The sequence below is a fragment of the Gadus morhua genome, chromosome 21, assembly GCF_902167405.1.
Source record: "Gadus morhua chromosome 21, gadMor3.0, whole genome shotgun sequence".
Lineage (NCBI taxonomy): Eukaryota > Metazoa > Chordata > Actinopteri > Gadiformes > Gadidae > Gadus > Gadus morhua.
In genome coordinates this window covers 21,111,670-21,125,590 of record NC_044068.1, presented here as the reverse complement: position 1 = coordinate 21,125,590, position 13,921 = coordinate 21,111,670, and the positions used below count along the sequence as shown (strand labels likewise).

At 43.4% G+C, this 13,921-nt stretch overlaps 1 protein-coding gene and 1 long non-coding RNA gene across 2 annotated transcripts in view; one reads left to right on the top strand and one right to left on the bottom strand.

The window, feature by feature from the left end:
• man1a1 (mannosidase, alpha, class 1A, member 1) overlaps window positions 1-13,921 on the bottom strand; it is a 99,245-nt gene that overhangs the window by 30,172 nt on the left and 55,152 nt on the right. The gene's annotated exons all lie outside the window — the stretch shown is intronic.
• LOC115533896 (uncharacterized) lies at window positions 408-13,615 on the top strand. The gene is made up of 3 exons (XR_003974257.1): window positions 408-535; window positions 719-848; window positions 12,829-13,615. It is a non-coding gene; the product is annotated as an uncharacterized LOC115533896 (long non-coding RNA).

Sequence of the window (13,921 nt, the reverse complement as noted above, 5' to 3'; positions counted from 1 at the left end):
AATCTTATCTGCCCTCTGGTATGCTGCACCCCTTATTCAAGTTGATTAACCCAGTTCAAATGGATAAAATACTAGGGATCTTAATCCCTTGTATTTGGTCAATTACCTTGATTTGGCAATGTATCATGTACTAAATTATTTTTATTTTGCATGCAAAAAAAAAAAAATCATATAGTAAGAAATATGCATTGCATGTATACAAACAATATAACATGCAATATTTGTTCCTATAAAATCATGTTGTATGCAATAGAAACTAATACAAACAAACATGGAAAACAAATGTATTTTCCTCTCTTATCCTGTAAAGCGTGATAAGGGAACCCATTTTCTCAGCAACTGAACAGGATTTCCTGGCCAAGCTGAGCTGTAGCAGTGACGTCTGTCTATGCAGACCGTCCGACACTATTGGCCTGCCAACACAAAACACTGTCTTCCCATGAGAAGACATGACAGAAGAAGATGAGGAAGTCCTTTCCTGTTCCACCTCCCAGCTGGATTTGTGTATCCAGATGCGTGTCTGTAGCTCGTGGAGGTTTTTAGTATTTAATTCTGTAGCAACATGTACCGTGAAATAGGGCTGCACCATTAATGATATTCAAATCACGATTATATATTATTACTATGTGATCTCATTCCTAAATGATGATGATTATTCTGCATTTTTGTTTTGATTCATCAGCTGCATCAAAACAAGCGCTTCTACTTTCTCCCTCAGCAAAGGTCAACACCGTGGTACAGGAAGTGATGCAGAGCAGCAGACGAACATTAACCCCCAGAGCAAGTGAGACAGCGGCCAATTTCCATCAGACTGCAAGAGAAAGGTTTCCATCAGACTAACCCAGAAGGTAACCCTGCTGATGATAGTGAGAATGAGATTCAACTGTATTCATAACTACCATCATAGACCTATAATTATCACTATCTGTTGTATGTATTGATCATCCATAGTGGTAAACTACCATCATAGACCTATAATTATCACTATCTGTTGCATTTGATCATCCATAGTGGTAAACTACCATCATAGACCTATAATTATCACTATCTGTTGTATGTATTGATCATCCATAGTGGTAAACTACCATCATAGACCTATAATTATCACTATCTGTTGTATATTGATCATCCATAGTGGTAAACTACAATCATAGAGCTATAATTATCCCTATCTGATTATATGTATTGATCAACCATATTTGGTACACTACCATCATAGACTTCACTCTGTTGCACACGCTCAATCTCTAGTTGGAATTAAACCCAAAGCTATAATGTGGAAACCCCGCTCGATACTGTAACAAATTTCTGAACGGTGGTAAACTACCATAAATAGTGGTAAACTACCATCATCAACTTCCTTTAATTATCACTATCTGTTATATGTATTGATCATTCTTCTTGATCGCAATCTTATTAAACAAGTGAATATAGGTTGCTTTTGATAATATGAACAGTTGTATTACAACTGTTTCGTTTCAGATACTAACTTTCTCTTAAAGGGGATAGCCTACTTAGTTATCATACAGGAAACTACCTTAAAAGGGAAACTTCACCCATTTCCATTAAGCTTTGTATCGTTAGAAACCCACTCATATTTTTGAATGGTCGTGCATCATTCCCTTTTTTTCTGGAGAGACTGGAGAGCTCCGTATCGATCTCCAACACTTCCTGTTTAAGATGACGCAATATGATGATTTTTGCGTAGAAGTAAATAGGAAGTGTAAGAGGGGAGGATTCTCGTAAGACTACAAGCACTAGTCTCACCCCCCTATAGGGGGTGGGACCCACTGACGCTACGGACCTATTAGAGCAGTGCCAGTGGGTGGGACTTCACCAGCAGAAACTAAGATCCACAGCGTCTAAAGCTAAGCTAACAGAGGCTGTTGATAAAACTGAAGTACAATGGCGGAAGGTACTGGATCTTCACTAGAATATGAGATGTCCCGATCTCATTTTTTAGCTCCTGTTCCGATTCCGATATTTTCATGTTGCTCCCGATCCGATCCCGATATCTCCCGAAACTGGATTTTCGATACTGATTTCCGATATCACTTTTTGTGTTGACAAACAACATTTAATTTCCTGTACATTAAGAAATAGACAGGCATCCAAGCTGCGCTCAATAGATTTTATTCTCTCACTTTAACATAACATAAGCATTACTTGTAAACATAACATAAAGAAAGTTTTGGTTACTTAACTTATTTGAGGCAACAAGTTTCCACCCTTTTTTCAAGTAAGCTTATTATTTTTTACAATGTGGGTGGGTAATAATAGTGTAATAGAGCTTCTTATTTCCTCCATCTTAATCTACTGCACTGACTACTTCAGTTCAGTGCAGGTTTTGTTTAATGAAAGCCAACATCTGCACCATCTCGGCTGACAACCGGTTCCTTTTCTCATCAAGGACATTCTAAACTGCACTAAACAGTCTCTCACTCTCCACCGATGTACAAGGTGCGCAAAGAAACTTTGTGGCTGTATCAGCCAGTGCGGGTCGCTTAGTAGCATGTGCCCGCCAGTAGTGTAGAGGATTCTCTGACCTTGGGATGGTTTGTTCAGCCAGCATTGAGAAGAGCCGTGGAATAATCCATAATAATGTAAGGTTTAGAAGTTAAATATTTGAAAGTTGTAGAATAAATTAATATCATTTATATTGGAGTTAATTTTTCTAGAAATGTACTTACAATGTTTAATCAGTTAATCATTTACATATTTATGTCACACAATTATTACTTGCATATTTACATGTTTACATATTTAAGAGTCAGGATATTCTGTTGAATCTGCCTCTCTGATTCCCTCACGTTTACCTGTCTTAATTCTAGCTTCTGATTGGTTAGCTCAGTCACGTGATGGGTCCGAACAAGGAAGTGTTTGAAAATAGTTTCGCGTCAACGCCGATAACGGCCCACCACTAATATATATATATATATATATAGTGAGTGTAACATAATTCACCTACAGTATTTTGTTATGTGTTGTTCTTTCCACTGTGTTAGGCATGTCGTTTACCGTCTTGGTGGTTCAGGGATCGCTGTCCCTTTAAAGGCCCACTATGCAACTTTTTTAGGCAAAATTACATTAATAATGCTGGTTGAGAGTTATTCTGATGGTTCTGCAACCATTTCTGGGTCGTTTGGTGGGTGTGTCATTGCCCCATGTCGCCTCTCAAAGAAAAAAGCGCATATGCAACTTGCTCTGTTCGGCCCGACACAATCCGGATGTGACGCAGCGGAAGTATCCAATCTTGGCGGAGAAAAGGAATATGTTTCTGCCGGCGACCCGCCGCCCACTCTCGCGGGAGTCTCGGGTCTCGCGATGTAACGAATTGCTTTACGGCACAGACCCCCAAACACGGAACCGGCTCGATATAAACACAAGTAACTAAGGGATGGTTACATTCATCATAGATCAGCCGACTAAAAAGAGACAGAGAAACCCAATGTCAGAAGAAGAGAAAAGGGAGACTGACCGACAGAGAGGCCAGACACGAGTAAACGTTTGGACAGCTTTTCAGGAATAGCGTGAACTGAAAGAAAAAGAAGACTGCAAATCCGACGCCGACTTGGCCGTGTTGCTTTTGAAATTGAAAGTACCCTTGGGTGAACTTCGTCTTCGTGGTATTCTTGATGTTGATAGTCTCTGTACAAATGTGTTTGCTCAACCATTTTGTTGTGAGCCCTGTATGTTTCTAGCTTGCTTGGTTGCAACCATATAAACACCTTTGTTTCCATGGGTGTTTTGCTGTTCGTCTGTCTCGTCTCCCAGATACAGACTGAATCCCCGAATCCAGGTTCTTGTTTATTTAGATTATGTTGGCCAACACTCTTACTCTGAGGGTTCTGTTCAACCTAAGATAAAACAATTATAATCTAGGATATTAATTCTCCCCGTCAACTATAAAAAAGGATGGATTATGTTTATTGCAATAAAAATACACCATTTTAAAAATGTATAACCTTGCCTACACTTTATGAACATTTACTTCGGACAAAACAAATGCACATGGCTCGCGTAGAAGTGCATGGGGAAGGGTCGTTACGACAGTGTTGTAAAATATCTACTACGAAGCTGTAGGGGGCGCCGTGTAGAGAAATGTGCGTGCCAAACCAAGAAAACAGCGAAGAAATGCCCGAAGTTGCATAGTGGGCCTTTAAGGATTACGAGCGTCTCATGACGTCAGAGCCCGATGCGGGATTCGTTTACGTTTTGATTTCCTGGTTTCTCTAACGAGTCACACAACTGTGTGCTCAACGTGCGAAATTGTATCTCTCATTCAACGCAATTTCCACATATATATATATACTATATATAGAAAAAATATGGATAGATAAATATGTATCGGCCATGAAATTGAATGAGATTGGCCGATCCCGATTTACCTGAAAAACCCAGTATCGGGACATCCCTACTAGAAAAGTTTTGTGAAATGATTTTTAGGCAGTCTTGCGGTATCAGCTTGGTAGATGGAACAGCGAGGTGTCCGATAGGCGGAGATCTAGATCAGCGGGAGTGGCCAGCGAAGCTGTGCTTCGTGGTGCATGGTGGGAGTTGTTGTCTTCAATCCACAAGCGCTAAAAAGTCACTTTCTGCCTTTTCTCGGTCAAGACGGCACCAAATTAGAATTTTATTTTATTATTCGACCACATATAGGACCCAATTTCAATACATATTCATACCTCCACCGGTGAAATGCTCCTTTATAACTTTAGACTGTAAAACATAAATGCACACCCATTTATAATACCCCCCCCCCCCCCCCATCACTACACTATCTTACACTTGGATTAAAAAAAGATAAATCAAGCAGGCTCAAGCACCTGTATAGCGGCAATTATCAAGAGGAGGAGGAGAAGGATGGATCCATTTCAGCTTCACTAAGCATGCAAAGGTTGGATGAACAGTTCTGTCACATCTCAGCAGCACAACATCCACTTATTTCTGCCAGGAAAATTACCCACTTTTGGGAAAGTGACAGTTGTCATGGAAACACTCTAAAGCAGTTTGACTCTGAATCACATGCTAATTTGAACATGGTAGACATTACAAGTGATTAAACCAAAACTTAATCAAGCAGCTACTAAGATGGCAGGCAATCAAAGGAACAGGTAACAAGCAATATCATATAACCATCATGGCAACTCTTGGTCAATCTACGATTGCACATGCTTTCCGTGCAACTCTTCTTGAAGTTCCGTTTAAGATTTATTTTAGTTTCCATATCTTTTGTTTTACAAGTTGTTTTTGACAAGTCATCAGCTCAATTCAATATGGTCAAAGTTGTTATTTACCCAGAAAACCCAAGTGGCCTGAAAAACTATTGGAATACCTATTGTTGTATGCAAAGAGTTATGCAATTTCTTTTCATGTAACACAGGTATTTCTACTTCCAAAGGTTGGGCAAATTTCAAACATAGCACCGTGTTTTTGTCCAACCCATTCCGAAATGTATATTTTGTAGGGATGCACCGAAAATTTTCGGCCGAAAATTCCTTGATTTTAATGAAGTTAGTACACAGTCATAGCCATAAATTCAATGGTACTAGGGTTGTATTAACAAGTATAAACGGTATAAACTTTGAAACTAGGTCAACCACCATCTTCTCCGTCAACTCTCCTCTCACACTCGGTGACAGCGACTGGCAGCGCGCCAAATCTCGGTGACAGCGTCTTATAACATTCTAAATATATTAGTATAATATAATTTTATATATAATATCACGGCCAAAAGCTCTGTGCGCCTCCGGATGGCCGTAGCGCGGGGAGCTCTAGTAGGGAAAGGGCTTTGCGGGGTTTGTTTATCGGCGTTGCTATGGTTACCGGTCTTGCTATGGTTCCAACGCTTTATTAGGTAGCCTTTCTATTAGGTTTGTATATTTTTTTTTTAATGAAAAAACGCTTCAAAAATAGAACAGTGCAAAGACAAACTTCTGAACTTTTAACCTAATACCGTATACCGCGGCAACCCTAAATGGCACTAATAATTGTCATAATAATTTCTTTCGGTTTTTGGCCTTGGTTTCTTATCCAAGGACATTGGATCAATTGATTTTTCAAAGTGCTTGACTGCGCCTTCTCAATTGGAAACGGAAAAGTATCCTGGAGCAGATGAATATAAAAACATTTAAATTTGAGGCTGACCTAGGTTCAATTTACGTTGAGGTAGTTAAGTCAATGTTCACTTATGCAACAGGTTTGTGGAGTGTAGGCAAAGGATATTGCATCAGTGGTGAGTTGTGCCCATATATAAGTATAATTATATACGCCGTATGCAAGTATAATTGGAAAACAAAGGACTTTCTTCCTATAACGTCTTTGGCGTCACTCCTCAAGTAGTCTGGTAACCTTTCAACCCCAGCGTCTTCGGTTGTTAACCGACGTCAACGTTTTTGGCAGACTATTTCTCTGCTGATCAACACTACGAATTCTGGTAACGAATGAATTGTAAAAAGACACACCATGTGAAGTTATTTTTTTAGTTTTGGCAAGTAGCCGTGTAATAAGCGGGATATTGTATAGAACGTCACCGGTTTCCCGATAATGACCGGCGTTCTATACATTATCCCTTACATATATATTTAGCAGAGTAGCCTAGTAATAAATGTGCACAAAGTTACATATGTGTTAAAATAAATGTTGGGTTGAAATCGGGCTCGGGCTCATAATTACAGTTGATCTGCGGTTCGGGCCGGGACGGGCTCGGACAGAACGTGCACGGGCTCGGGCAGAGTCGGGCTTGATTTTCTGGGCCTGATCTAAGCTCTAACGTGCGCATGCGCATCCAATATTTAACCTTCAGTCGACGCGACGGCAAGGGCTGTGATTGGTCCCCTAACAAAATCATTTCCGGAATCACTTTTCTTTACTTCGAAGGCTCGAGGAGTCTCAGTCAGTCAGATTACGGAATAGTGACACCTGCACGCACGCAGCGATCGACAAATGTAAATGGTTCATCCACAATGCAAAGAAAACAGGTATTTTTCTGTTAAAAGATCTAAAATCATACATTTAAGAAAAAAATGGAATTGGAAAAAGCATTGACTGCGCATGCATGCAAAGTAAGCTATATCCCAGCCTTCCAAAACAAAATCTCGTTTGAGGGTAAATTACAACATTGTTTCAATTATTTGGGAAAGAACAGCTGATACAGCGGTAAGAAGTTGTACTTGCATTTGCAAACACCTTACAGCAATCAAATATTTTCTTGACACAGACATCGTGTACAAGCCCATAACTCTTTGTATTTGAGTATTTGATCGTGAGAAATACTCACGGTAAAAAAACATAATTTTACCGCGAGTGAGTGTTTAAAAGAATGCATGAATGCGGGTGATGCTTTGCGCGCATCGTACAATACAGTCCATGGCAATGTTTATTAACGGGGGGACACATGTATATTATGAACATAAGTCGATAATGATAAAGTATACAATACTGGTAAGAAACAATGTTTGTTAATGTATTGCCGCATATCCTTAAACAGACCCACAGTTGCGGCCACAGGGTCGCATATCATATATGTGTTAAGTTTTGTTTGCCGAAAATTACGACTCAGTGTTTCTGAAGTTGAAAAATGCTATTCCATGCATGAATTAGGCCTATTATTTGACCATAAACTGAGCCAGTTGAAGTCTGAAATTCATGTGGTCATGCATCTGTCTCAGTGGAGACTGCAAACGCGCTGTCAAAATATCATCTCGTCAAGTTCAAATGCGCTGACTCTTAAAGGGGTTGGGCGACGTTGCGCGTTACGCCCAAAACACACCTACGGGTTTCACACCAACCTATTTTAGATTTGCATTGGGCGCAAGAGTCATTATCCTCCCACAAAGCTACTTGCATTTCGCGCTTCTCACTTGCGTTTCAAACCGTTAAAATATGGCCCTATGTCCGTGTTAGTAACCAAGCCACAGCATTGTAAACTATGTCTGTGTTAGAAACCAAGCTGTCGTATTTTAAACTCTATCTCCGCATTAGAAACCAAGCCACAGCACTTTTTTACTATTGCTTTGGTGAAGGGCCATGGTGGGGCTGGTGAAGGGCCATGGTGGGGGAGCCGACGAAGGGTCATGGTGGGGGCGGTGAAGGGCCAGGGTGGGGCGCTGGTGAAGGGCCATGGGGGGGCAGGTGAAGGGCCATGGGGGGGCTGGTGAAGGGCCATGGGGGGGCTGGTGAAGGGCCATGGGGGGGCTGGTGAAGGGCCATGGGGGGGCAGGTGAAGGGCCATGGTGGGGCTGGTGAAGGGCCATGGTGGGGCTGGTGAAGGGCCATGGTGGGGGAGCCGACGAAGGGTCATGGTGGGGGCGGTGAAGGGCCAGGGTGGGGCGCTGGTGAAGGGCCATGGGGGGGCAGGTGAAGGGCCATGGGGGGGCTGGTGAAGGGCCATGGGGGGGCTGGTGAAGGGCCATGGTGGGGGAGCCGACGAAGGGTCATGGTGGGGGCGGTGAAGGGCCAGGGTGGGGCGCTGGTGAAGGGCCATGGGGGGGCAGGTGAAGGGCCATGGGGGGGCTGGTGAAGGGCCATGGGGGGGCTGGTGAAGGGCCATGGAGGGGGAGCCGACGAAGGGTCATGGTGGGGGCGGTGAAGGGCTAGGGTGGGGCGCTGGTGAAGAGCCATGGGGGGCAGGTGAAGAGCCATGAGGGGCTGGTGCAGAGCCATGGGGGGGCAGGTAAAGGGCCATGGGGGGGCAGGTGAAGGGCCATGGGGGAGACGGTGAAGGGCCAGGGTGGGGCGCTGGTGAAGGGCCATGGGGGGGCTAGTGAAGGGCCATGGGGGGGCTGGTGAAGGGCCATGGGGGGGGACGGTGAAGGGCCATTGGGGAGACGGTGAAGGGCCATGGGGGGGGCGGTGAAGGGCCATGGGGGGGACGGTGAAGGGCCATGGGGGGGACGGTGAAGGGCCATGGGGGGGACGGTGAAGGGCCATGGGGGGGGGGGCGGTGAAGGGCCATGGGGGGGGCGGTGAAGGGCCATGGGGGGGAAGGTTAAATGGCCATGGTGGGGAAGGTGAAGGGCCATGGTGGGGAAGGTGAAGGGCCATGGGGGGGGAAGTAAATGGCCATGGTGGGGAAGGTGAAGGGCCATGGGGGGGAAGGTCTTCTGAGCTCTCTGCAAAATCCCAATAAAAGACTGTCGTGGCGGCTCTGTTTTTACAAGCCTATAATACAAGGTTCAGAGGCCCCATCTCTTTTATCCTCGGTGGTTGTGTTTTTTTTGGTCAGTTTCAAGTGTTTTCTTTCAAGGTCTGTTTCTTGTTTTCATTCTTAAATTGCTCATTAAAGTCTAATGATCCATAGCTGATAGTAGCCTGGCTAACACCAGACCTCATCTCAATCTACATTGAGAACATTACATTGACATAAATTTTCTCGTATTTGAGGCGTGGTTTACGAGTGCCCGGAGCCTTTTATTGGGCGCTATGAATGTCTATTATGTGAGTCTGTACGTAGCTCATAGCCAATCGTATCAATTATATCAGATGACGTATGAAGATCGACAGAAATTCGATGAGGAAGAAGACGATGGGTGTGTCGCAGAGACGTCGTCATCGTCTTGCCGTCCCTCCCCGTTCTGTGATTGGTTCCCTATCTCAGGCGAAAATCCAGGCTGCCTAGCAGCGTGAAATGAAATTGCGCGCAAGGCAGCCTGGGTATACCTGGGCTAAGCTGATGGTGGGCTGTACAAGAGAAGATGCGGGAGTAGAGAGGTACAAAGATATATTCATATCCTTTTTTTTAAAGAATTGTTTACCTGAAAAAGAGTAAGAGGTAAGTAACTAAGAGGGTAGCAAAGGTTGGTCATTATCCCGGCGTAATATTTCCTTCAGGAGGGGGTGTGACGGCCTCTCTTGTCTACCTGACCTCATGGGTCGGCCAATGGGCAGAGAGACGGGATCGTCAGGTGATCTGCTGCAGGGCTAAAGTCTGTTGGTTTGTCATTCCATCTCTCACCCACTCTGTTAGTGCTACTCTTTGATAAACATGATACGCGACACACCTACACACACACGCACACACACCACACACTCCCACACACACACTCCCACACAAACACACACACACACACACACACACACACACACACACAGTTAGTACTCGTGTTTTTGTTGTTTGAAAACAATTTAGAAGGAAAATAAATATTCCTTGAAAACATTGTCCAACCCAGGCTAGCGACCACCAACTTCATTGGCTAGAAGGTTTTCCCCATGAGCTCCAGAAAATGAACAAATCCACTAGTTCCAATTCTTTGTGTACACACCACTGCACATGCTCACAGACTTGGACACAGACAGAATTCTACGTACATTTATACCACCATGAACTAAAATCTATTTGATTCAGAAGTGAATGCTTAGGCTGCGTTCCAAACAGTTCAACATCACCCCCTCCTACACTTAAGGCCTTTTTATGGTCCCACGTTCCCGCAACGCAATGACCACGCAGACGCTTCGACGCAATCGTGAACGTTTATGGTTCTACGTCAGGTTTATTAAGCAGACCAATCACAGCCCTTGCTGCTGCGTCTCCTCGATGGAAGGTTACGATTTTTGGGAGGCGCACGTCCGGCCCTTACGTTGGACAAAAGGAGGGTCCGCAAGGACGTAAGTGGTCAGTAACCCCCTTGTGTTGCGTGAACCATATGAGCCCTTTAACCTCTCTACTATTGAAATGTTTCTCTGCACTCAGAATTGAATACAGCTGGCATCTTCGCTCTGAATTCTAAGCATTAAGTGTCTGATTCCGTTCAGTATCTTAACTTGAAACTTGTGGATTGGCACTGTTAACTGTTAACCTAGGGCGAAAGCAAAACCGATAAATCCCTCAAGAAAGTTTCAGATTTCAGACAGACAGATTCTCCGGTATAAATATTCCTACCCTTAATAAATATAAGTCATACAATGTATGGTCTGTAAAGAAGGCAGAAAATGTGGTGTAAAGGTTCGGGGTACAGAGTGAAACCACTATTGTATTTTCACCAAGGAGTTTCCTGTGGTGACACCACAGGCCATACTGTGTTTGGTGGTCTGGCGGGGCTGTTAAAAGCCTGTCAGCGGGGTTGCTTACAGGCGATACCAGCTGCCCTTTTGCTGATCAATATTTCATCAAAGGCCTAGAAAGCCCCTTGAGGCCTTGCCAAGCTTGGGACCGATCTAGGGAACAGACCGGGTGAAGGAGCGATGGAGGGAGGCAAAGTTAGTGGGTGATAATGTTGGGAGGCACCTGCTACCTTCCCTCACTCTGACCTTCTTCCCACCTATCCTAGAAGAAATGATTAATCTTGACAACCTCAGTTTATAATCTCCAACCCTCCTTTTCCTAGCGTTTTTCTCTTTTACTGCTTTTTTCTGTGAGTGGGTCCAACAACAATAAATGTGACAACTACATTAGCAAAGATCTGGAGATAAACTACATTCTGAACGAAGGCCTATTTTTGGCATAATCCCTTTCTCTCCCCCTCCCTTTCACCTTGTCTCACAACTAAAGTGTGATTAGAATTTTTTTGCGGGTGAGGTCCATAGATGGTAGATGATCATTTCACCACAGTCATCAATATTAAATGTGAAGAAAAACCAAAAAGTGTTTTTGATGGAAAGAAAGTCAAGCCATGTCAAACCTTGGCATCATAGATTTGATGCATACTAAAAAATGCATCAAATCTATGAGAAGTTTTCAACTGGGAGAGAAGTTGCGAAGTTGAGATTCAAAGATGCATGACTAAAGTGTATTTGTTATCAAGCACCCACGCTTTGGCACCGTCCACACGAAACAGATTTTTTGGTGAAACCGCATAAGTCGTCCGTTTCGGCTGACCGTCCAGACGGAGCCGGCGAATCCGGTGTCCGAAGCGCATATTTCTGAAACAACCCTCGGAGATGGTTTCAAATCTATCCGGACCTGCGGTTCCGTGTTAGGATTGGTGTGGAAGCCCGAAACGCAAACGATGACGTCATTAGCCCCCCACCAGCTGAGGGACGTCAGAGTTGCGTTTTATTTTATTTGTATTCTTTTTGCAGCTTTAAATAAAGCTCCTCGATAAATTGAATTGCTAACTGTACATTAAAAAGTCTTTCTGCTCGATTTAAAAGGTGGAATCTCCTCGTGACTCAATGTTTGTATACAGCGCGCAGGCTGTATGAGCGGAGGCTTGATGCGCTCCACTTTTTTCTGTGGAGAACCAGCGCCTTGAATATTTACTACAGCGTTTCTACAGCTCGATGCGGATCGCAATGACTCCGTCTTTACGGAGATATTCCTGAACCGCATAAAACGAAACCGGATCGTTTTCGCCCGTGTGGACGGGGACTTTGACTCCAACCTATTTATTGACGCCACAACCCGTTCACACTTCCTTGGAAGCAGGAATAATAGTGATAAAGGCCCAGCATGAATCTAAATCAGGGATCACCCATGAAGAGCCTGCATTTAGTAATAAACAAGACCATCTCCAAAAGCAAAAACATTATAAGCGTATTCAATCAGACAGAGCTGGATTTTGGCAAACATAATTTAGTGTCTGAATTTGACCAGAACACCTCTTCCTTTATTACCAATTGTGGTAATAAAGGAGACTTGGAGAAGGCTCTGTGGTGATGTTCCCCTCTCTCCTTAGGGCACGCTCAATATTAACTTTTCTCTTCCTATTTAATGTACTTTGAATATTTATTCACAAGCAATTGTTAAAGAATCCTAGACAATTGTGAATCTTTATTTTTTCATCTATAGCAAGTATTTGCTTTCCTTTGTACTATGACAACACAGAGCTGAGGTTCTAACGATGTTGTTCTGTGTTTGTTTCCCTCTAATCTTTCTCTTCCCTCGATAAGGAGAGGAACAGAAGGACAGTGTTTCCCCTACATGCACCGAGCAGCGGCAGTACACCACTGCTGAAGTATAACCGTCGCTGCTGATTTTATTTTTTTTAACGAGAGGAGAGGAGAGCTTCAGCTTATCTCTTTAAAATATGAATGTTATATTATTTTGCGCTACCGACACTTCATATCCAGGTAAATTCACACACCTGTGAGTAAAGCATAGCTATAAAGGGAGAGGAACTTCCGTAAAGTTCGAAAAATAAATTGGCAGATTCGGAGTTGGCGGTTAATAGATCAGTGAAACATCGTTGCGACACAATTGACACCTCTAGCTAAATATAGTAACCTAGAGAAACAGCTACAACATTGTTTTCATCCAAACGAGACGTCTTTAGCGAACAGTGAAATGCATTGGCTTCTATGAGCTGTCGGCGTTCAGCCGCGAGTTTAGGGACCGTCTGCAAAGTGCAAAACTGAAAACTACCACAATGGTACAATTTCAATAGCGTCACCTCTTTATGGTCCTACTATTCCTCCTATTTTGACAAATATATCTCTTCTTATTTTTGAAGATTTTTTATTCAGCAACAATTTCAGTAGTGTCGCCATTATTGACTCTAGAGCCCCAAAACTTGGTCAATAGAGGCATGGCCTCTTTATGGTCCTACTGCAACCTTTGTGATGGGGAGAGGGGAGGGAGTGGAAAGATGCATTGGTTGGAGACACAGACCTTTTCGATTGGTGTATTTGTGTTATGTGATGTTTGTTAAATAAATGTACATAATTGTTTTAAAGATTATACTTGTATTATGTTCAATCTCTCCATATTTCCCCTGCTCATTACTGTGCACAAAAGTACTGTATGTACATCCTTCTGGTGCTTAAACACATAGAAACCTCCCTGAAGGGTGCGCTTTGCGAGCACACAAAAAAAAGAAGAAAGAAACATTTCACCTCCGCTGCTGCAACTCCATCCTAGGGGAAACACTGAAAGAGCAAGGGGGATCGGTTCTTTGGGAAGACATTCACATGGCAAACAATTGGACGGAGCCAGCTACACTCATGCAAAGGAAGGTAGCACATTATTCTGCAGCACAGAGTATTG